The sequence below is a fragment of the Tachyglossus aculeatus genome, chromosome 4 (genome assembly GCF_015852505.1).
Source record: "Tachyglossus aculeatus isolate mTacAcu1 chromosome 4, mTacAcu1.pri, whole genome shotgun sequence".
Lineage (NCBI taxonomy): Eukaryota > Metazoa > Chordata > Mammalia > Monotremata > Tachyglossidae > Tachyglossus > Tachyglossus aculeatus.
The window spans coordinates 89,977,681-89,985,989 of NC_052069.1; positions in this window are offsets into that span (position 1 = coordinate 89,977,681).

The window sequence follows — 8,309 nt, forward strand, 5'->3', positions numbered from 1 at the left end:
CGGGAAAGTAAGGTAGGAGGGGGGAAAGGGGATTTGAGAGCTTTAAAGCTGACGGTGAGGAGTTTCTGTATGAGGCGGAGGTGGATGGGCAACCCCTGCAGGTTCTTGAGGAGTGGGGAAACATGGACTGAGCAGTTTTGTAGAAAAATGATCCGGGTAGCAGAGTGCAGCATGGACTGGAGTGGGGAGAGACAGGAGGCAAGGACGACAGTGAGGAAACTGATACAATAACCAAGGTGGGATAGGATAAGTGCTTGGATTTACATGGTAGCAGTTTGGATGTAGAGGCAAGGGCAGATCCCTCCCTCGTTGATCCTAAGCTCCATCAGGGACAGGGACTAAAGTCCCCTCTGATTAATTCATGTCTGCCCCAGTGCTTAGCCCAGTATTTGCATGTCCTGTAATTCTGGCTGAAATCCATTCTTCAGCCCTGCCTATCTTAGTATAATAGTTTTTTTTATTTTATCTTACTGCGGCAGGGAACATTTAACTTCCCCCTTTGTGTTTATTGTTAACTGAAAAGATGTGTGGCTGCCACGGGGCTCAAAAATCAGAGGTCGTGGGTTCAAATCCCGGCTCTGCCAAATTTTAGCTGTGTGACTTTGGGCAAGTCACTTCACTTCTCTGGGCTTCAGTTGCCTCATCTGTAAAATGGGGATTAAAACTGTGAGCCCCCCGTGGGACAACCTGATCACCTTGTAACCTCCCCAGCGCTTAGAACAGTGCTTTGCACATAGTGAGCGCTTAATAAAATACCATTATTATTATTATTATTATTATTATTATTATTATTATTATTATTATTAAAAATCAATGAAAGCCAGCTGACCTGGACAGCTTCGCCACATAGAGACCTGAATGTCTGGGAGTTACTGTTGTTATTGTTGCTACTTTTTCTTATGGTATTTGTTAAGCGCTTACTATGTGCCAGGCACCGTACTAAACCTTGGCCTAGATACAAGCTAATCGGGTTGGACACAGTCCCTGTCCCACATGGGGCTCACAGTCTTCATCCCCGTTTTACCGATGAGGTAACTGAGGCACAGAGAAGTGAAGTGACTTGCCCAAGGTCACACAGCAGACAAATGGTGGAGCCAAAATTAGAATCCAGAGCCTCTAACCCTCAGGCCTGTGCTCTTATCACTAGGCCACAGAGCTTCATAAAGGTGATTTGTAATACTTTATTTGTGGCCGGCTTGGAGGTTTATGGTGAAGTTGGAGCACATCTATCAATTGACCTAAAACATTTATGGCATGCCTACTGTTGTGCGGAGCCCTGCTGCGTTTCATTATTATTCCAGTTTCTCTTTGCCGTTCCCTTGCCGTGGAAGTGATGGATTTGCCGGTATTTCCATCTTGGGCCATGATTTTCAAGGTCTATCCTCAGACACTGAAAATTATGTTTCCTGGATGGCAGGCTACAGGTCATTTTTCTCACGTCCCAGCAGCTGCTCGCTTTCACAGCTGGTATCTCACCCTGAAAATTAGTTTCATAGGTTTGATGAAAAAATTATTGGTTTACAAGCATTTTAACCTTTCAGTTCACTTAGTTAATTCCAAGCTTGTACCGTTAGATTGGGATGCGGACTTTGCAATTTAATGGTATAAGCTTGGGATGCGGACTTTGCAATTCAATATTTTGCAAAGTGGGTATAAGGATCAGGAAAGAGAAAGACGTGATGGAGCTGTAATTTTCGCAGGAGAAAGATATTAAGCCACTGTGTTGCATAAGAAAAGGGAGCTAAAAAAAGAGGATGGTTCTGGAATTGAGGCCGCACATATTTAATTCCGGTATACGGAATGAATTTGCAACATGCCCTCTGGTAGGCTAATATTCAAATATTCCCCTGTGCAGACTGCCGAATATCAGGGAAGCTTTCAGTAGGAGTGGGCAGGGAATGTTTCTGTTTATTGGTAAACTGTACTCTCCCAAGGGCTTAGTACAGTGCTCCGCACGCAGTAAGTGCTTAATAATAATAATAATAATAATAATAATGTTGGCATTTGTTAAGCACTTACTATGTGCTGAGCACTGTTCTACACGCTGGGGGGGATATGAGGGAATCATCATCATCATCAATCGTATTTATTGAGCGCTTACTGTGTGCAGAGCACACAGTACGATTGACGAATGCGTAAATAGGAGCCGGCAGGCCAACATTTCAGAGACCTCGGAAATGCAGGCTTCCCCCGTTGTTGGTTTCCCCGTTACCGGGCTTTTGAAATAGCTGGTATGAGGGTCAAGTAATGCACCCACAGGTGGCCAGGACGGGCCGACCTGTGAGGAGGTGGGAGTCCTCCGCGAAAGGTCATCTCCAAACCTTCATGGCCAGTTATCCGGTTTATCCCAAGCAAGCTGGTTTTCAGCTGGTCCGCCCCACCCAGTACGGCTTCAGCGGCAGACAGGCTCTATCTGGTATTTTTACTTTCGGTGCCAAGCCTCCTTCCCCCTTGGCTCTTGCGGCTGAGTTGCGCGTCCCAGAAGCGGCGACCGTGTTCAGAGGAACCTGAGAGGGAGTTCAAAAGTGTTGGAACAAGTGTGGGTATCATATTTCTGCAGAAAAATGCTCTAGGTTTCGGCGGAACTGGGTAAAACCGAATGGGCCCCCACAAAAATGATGTCCTGTTAAGTTGCATGCCACTGTGGTGTATGTGTACTCTCCTGAGCGCCTAGTACAGTGCTCTGCACACAGTAAGTGCTTAAGAAATATGACTGCTTGGTGGACTGATGTGTGCAGAGAAGCCATGTGGCCTAGTGGAACGAACAGAGGCTGGGAGTCATCAGAAGACCTGGGTTCTAATTGTGACTGTGCCACTTGACTGCTTTGTGACCTTGGGTAAGTCACTTAACTTGTCTGTGCCTCAGCTTCTTCATCTGTAAAATGGGGATTTAGTAATACCTATTCTCCCTCTCCCTTAGACTGAGAGCACCATATGGGGCAGGGAGGGTGTCCAATCTGTTTATCATGCATCTACCCCAGTGCTTAGTTCAGTGCCTGGCCCTTAGTAACAAATCCCACTATTATTAGTGTTATTCATTCATTCATTCAATTGTATTTATTGAGCGCTTACTGTGTGCAGAGCACTGTACTAAGCACTTGGGGAGTACAAGTTGACAACATATAGAGACGGTTCCTACCCAACAGCAGGCTCACAGTCTAGAAATAATAAAGGCACTTATTAAGCACTTACTACGTGCAAAGCACTGTTCTAAACGCTGGGGAGGTTACAAAGTGATCAGGTTGTCCCACAGAGGGCTCACACTCTTCATCCCCATTTTACAAAGGCGGTAACTGAGGCCCAGAGGAGTTAAGTGACTTGCCCAAAGTCACACAGCTGACAATTGGTGGAGCCGGGATTTGAACCGATGACCTCTGACTCCAAAGCCCACGCTCCTTCTACTGAGCCACGCAGCTTCTCTTTATTGAGAGCTTACTGTGCACAGAGCACTGTACTAAGCGCTTGGGAAGTACAAATCGGCAACATAATTAGGATTAGAACCCACGTCCTCTGACTGCCGGGCCCGCGTTACTTTTGGCCCTGTCCCTAACTTCTGGGGCTGGAGGGAACAGAGTTCGGCTGAAGTTAGCTGCTAAGCTTTCTCCTTTAGCTTATCCCCTAAGCACATGACAGACACTCCACCCTCAGCCCCACAGCACTTACATTCATGTCCTTACACCAGCCATTTCCCCTCTGTACGTTTATTTCACTCAATCATATTTATCAAGCATTTACTGTGTGCAAAGCACTGTACTGAACACCTGGGAGCGTACGATACAGCAACAAACAGGCACAGTCCCTGCCCAGTTTATTTCAATGTCTGTCTCCCCCTGTAATGATTCTAATAATAATAATGATGGCATTTGTTAAGCGCTTACTACGTGCCAAGCACCATTCTAAGCACTGGGGTAGACACAAGGTGATCAGGTTGTCCCACTTGGGGCTCACAGTCTTAATCCCCATTTTACAGATGAGGTAAGTGAGGCACAGAGAAGTTAAGTGGCTTGCCCAAAGTCACATTCATTCATTCATTCATTCAATCGTATTTATTGAGTGCTTACTGTGTGCAGAGCACTGTAGTAAGCGCTTGGGGAGTACAATTTGGCAACAAATAGAGACAATCTCTACCCAACAATGGACTTCATTAAGTGCTTACTATGTGCCAATCACTGCTCTGAGCACTGGAATCTTATCCCCATTTTGCAGATGGGGAAACCAATAGCAGACAAGTGGCGGAGACGGGATAAAAATCCACGTCATCTGACTCCCAAGCTCAGGTTCTTTCCACTAAGCCACGCTGGTAACTGTAAGCTCCCTGTGGATGGGGATCCCGCCACCAACTCTATTGTAGCGTGTACCTTCATTTATTCATTCATTCAATCGTATTTATTGAGCGCTTACTGTGTGCAGAGCACTGTACTAAGCGCTTGGGAAGCACAAGTTGGCAACATATAGAGACGGTCCCTACCCAACAGTGGGCTCGCATTCAGTCGTATTTATTGAGCCCTTACTGTGGGCAAAGCCCTGTACTAAGCGCTTTCCCAAGCTCTGCACACAGTAGGCGTTGAATAAATACCACTGATTGATTGATTGATTGACTGGTAGATTTAGGCCCCAGTTCACTCCCTCCTCCCCCTGCCTTTCATTCTCCAACTCTCTCCGGTAATGAGTGACTCCCTCATCTAGCCTCCTCCACCTTAAGATCAATCAATCAATTGTATTTATTGAGCGCTTACTATGTGCAGAGCACTGTACTAAGCGCTTGGGAAGTACAAGTTGGCAACATATAGAGACGGTCCCTACCCAACAGTGGGCTCACAGTCTAGAAAGGGGAGTGGCAGTGAATGGAGTTGAAGTAGGAGGGAAGCAGGAGAGGGGACTGGATATTGAATTCCCATCTCTTCCGAGATGCCTGTACTGACTAAGCTCTCCTTTCCTCTTCTCCCACTCCCTTCTGCCTCACCCTGACCTCCTCCCTTTAGTCACTCTCTCCCGGCCCCAAAACACCCCTGTACATATCCATATTTTATTTATTTATATTTTATTTATATTAATTTATATTATAAATTACATTAATTTATTTATATTAATGTCTGTTTCCCCCTCTAGACTGTAAGCTTGATGTGGGCTGGGAATGTGTCTGTTTATTGTTGTACTGTACTCTCCCAAGTGCTTAGTAGAATGCTCTGCACATAGTAAGCGCTCAGTAAATATGATTGAATGGATTAATTAATTATATGAGGCAGGGGAAGGGAGGAAAATCAGGACTGTAAGAGCATTGGCCCTGACATTATTACCCAATAGGCCTAGTGACCCTGGAGCAATTGGACAACTGACTCTCAGTCCAGGCACCTTGGAACAGCAAGTCCCCGGTTAAGAAGCCCCTGTTTCTCACGGAATCGCTGTTTAACCTTTTATAAAGTCTAATGTAGCAGTGAAAGGATCCCATTATGGACTCGTCTGTGCTACTTCAGCCCGGCTCCTCTATGGGAAATTGTGGAGTTTGAAAAAAAATATCTGGGTTTTTTAATAGAATGAATAAAATCTGTGTGTTCTTTTTGAAGTGCAGTGCTATAAATACCTGACTGAAAATAGACCGTGTAGCCCGCATCTGTTGTTTCTGGAAAGCCGAAAAAGCGCCACAGATCTGAAAAAAAAAAACACAAAACATATTGATCGGCATCTGGGCAATGACAGGCACAAGCAATACATCTCTGAAGCCTTCAAAACACATTATTCTTTACAGTTTTGCTTTTGTTTTCCTAAAATTACCAGGGGCATAATAACAAGTATACCATCAAGGAGTTTATAGTGGAGGCAGGGAAAGAGAGGAAAATCAGGACTCCAAGTGCCTTGGCTTCGACTTTATTTCTCAGAAGCCCTAACGACTGGACCAATTGGACAGTGACACTCAGTTCAGGGGAGTGGACCGGTTCTGAGGTAAGGGGATGGAAAAAAATCACGACTCCAAGTACATTGGCCCTGACATAATTACACAGGAGCCCTAGTGACTCGGGAGCAATTGGACAATAAGCCCGTAAAAGTGATGTCTAATTTCTGATCAATGACTTCTCACTTCCACACATTCTCCTGGTCAGAAGGGGTACGGTACAGAATGATGGTGCCAGCTCAGCCAGGAACAAAGGAGTGAGAGGAGAACCATGTTTCCCGAGAAGGCCCCTTTTTCCTGAGCTGATCCAGTGGAGTGAAATGGAGGTCAAATAAAACCAATCAATCAGTGGTATTTGAATGTTTACTGTGGGCAGAGCGCTGTAGTAAGTCTGTCTTGTCTTATGCCGTCGAGTTGTTTCCAACCCACAGCGACTCCAAGGACACATCTCTCCCAGAACGCCCCACCTCAATCTGCAATTGTTCTGGTAGTGGATCCATAGAGTTTTCTCCGTAAAAATATCGGAAGTGGTTTACCATCGCCTTCTTCCACGCAGTAAACTCGAATCTCCCCTCTCCACTGTATCCCGGGTCACTGCTGCCCAGCACGGGTGAGTTTTGCCAACTTATGTTGCCAACTTGTACTTCCCAAGCGCTTAGAACAGTGCTCTGCACACAGTAAGCGCTCAATAAATACGATTGATTGATTTTGACTTGTAGCAGATTGACTTCCACATGCTAGTCACTGCCAAAGCTCGAAATGGAGTGGGTATCATCATCAATCGTATTTATTGAGCGCTTACTATGTGCAGAGCACTGTACTAAGCACTTGGGAAGTACAAATTGGCAACATATAGAGACAGTCCCTACCCAACAGTGGGCTCCCTCCCATAGCCAAGACTGGTAGAGTACTGGAAACTCTCTGGGTGTGCTCCTGAGAGGGGACGGTAGTAAGCCCTAAAAACAAAAAAGAGAAAGGGCTTATTCTGCTTACAGTATGGTATCAACTCCATTGCTGAGTTCAGTGTTTGGCATATAGTAAACGCTTAACAAACAGATCAAGTAATGACTGCCCTTCGGCAGCCAGGTTCCAGGTGTGAGTTACAAATTAGGGGCAACTGATTATTACTACTTATTACTTAGACTCTGAATTCTATGTGGGCCAGGGACTGTATTCAAACCTATTATCACCCAAGCGCTTAGTACAATGCTTGGCACATAGTAGGCATTTAACAATTACCATCATAATGATGATCATCCTCAAGGTTGCTCCAATTATTTTAGCAAAGAAAAGGAGGCTGATTATCAAACAGAAACTCCTCACCATTGACTTTAAACCACTCCATCGCCTTGTCCCCTCCTACCGCACCTCACTTCTCTTCTTTTACAAACCAGTCCGCACACTTTTCTCCTCTGGTGCTAACCTTCTCACTGTGCCTCAATCTCACCTGTCTCGCCACCAACCCCTGGCTCGTGTCCTGCCTTTGGCCTGGAATGCCCTCCCTTCTCAAATTCTCCAGACAATTTCTCTCCCCTGCTTAAAAACCTTACTGAAAGCACATCTCCTCCAAGAGGCTTTCCCAGACTAAGCCCCGCCTTTCCTCATCTCCAACTCCCTTCTGCGTCACCCTGACTTGCTCCCTCTGTTCTTCCGCCCTTCCTAGCCCCACAGCACTTATCTGTAATTTTATTTATTGTATTAATGTCTGTTGATTTGTATTGAGGTCTGTCTCCTCCCCCTCTAGACTGTGAGCTCGCTGTGGGCAGGGAATGTCACTGTTTACTGTTGTATTGTACTTTTCCAAGTGCTTAGTACATTGCTCTACACACAGAAAGCACTTAATAGGTACGATTAAATGAACAAATGAATAAAACAGCTGGGGTCTTTGACAATCAGCCAGAACACCCACACTTGTCTACCACCTCTGTTATATTGTGCTCTCCCAAGGATTTAGTACACTGCTCTGCACACAGTAAGCACTCAATAAATACCACTGAATGATCAATTGAACATCATGAGTCTAAGGAACGATTTTGCCCTCTGCGGGGTGGGTGGGTTTAACTTGTCATTCATTCAGCCGTATTTATTAAGCACTTACTGTGTCCCAGAGAGAGCCGAGGTACCCAGAGGAGACTCATCCAAAGCCCACAGCTCTTCTGAGAGGAAAAGGCAAACTGGAAATCCTGTCGCTGAAAGGAACCTGAGCGCGATAATGGACAGCATTTGAGATTTTGTTCTGTAATGGGATAAGGCAGGAGGAAAGGCCAATGCTATTCATAGGCAGTCTAGGCAGGAGCTGTGAAATCACAGATCAGACAAGTCATGGCCCTTTTCCACGGGATAGAGACCCATCTGGAACATAGTCACCAGGCTCTACACTGGACCGCCCCGTGCCCACAGGATTCCTTTCTTCCAAGGA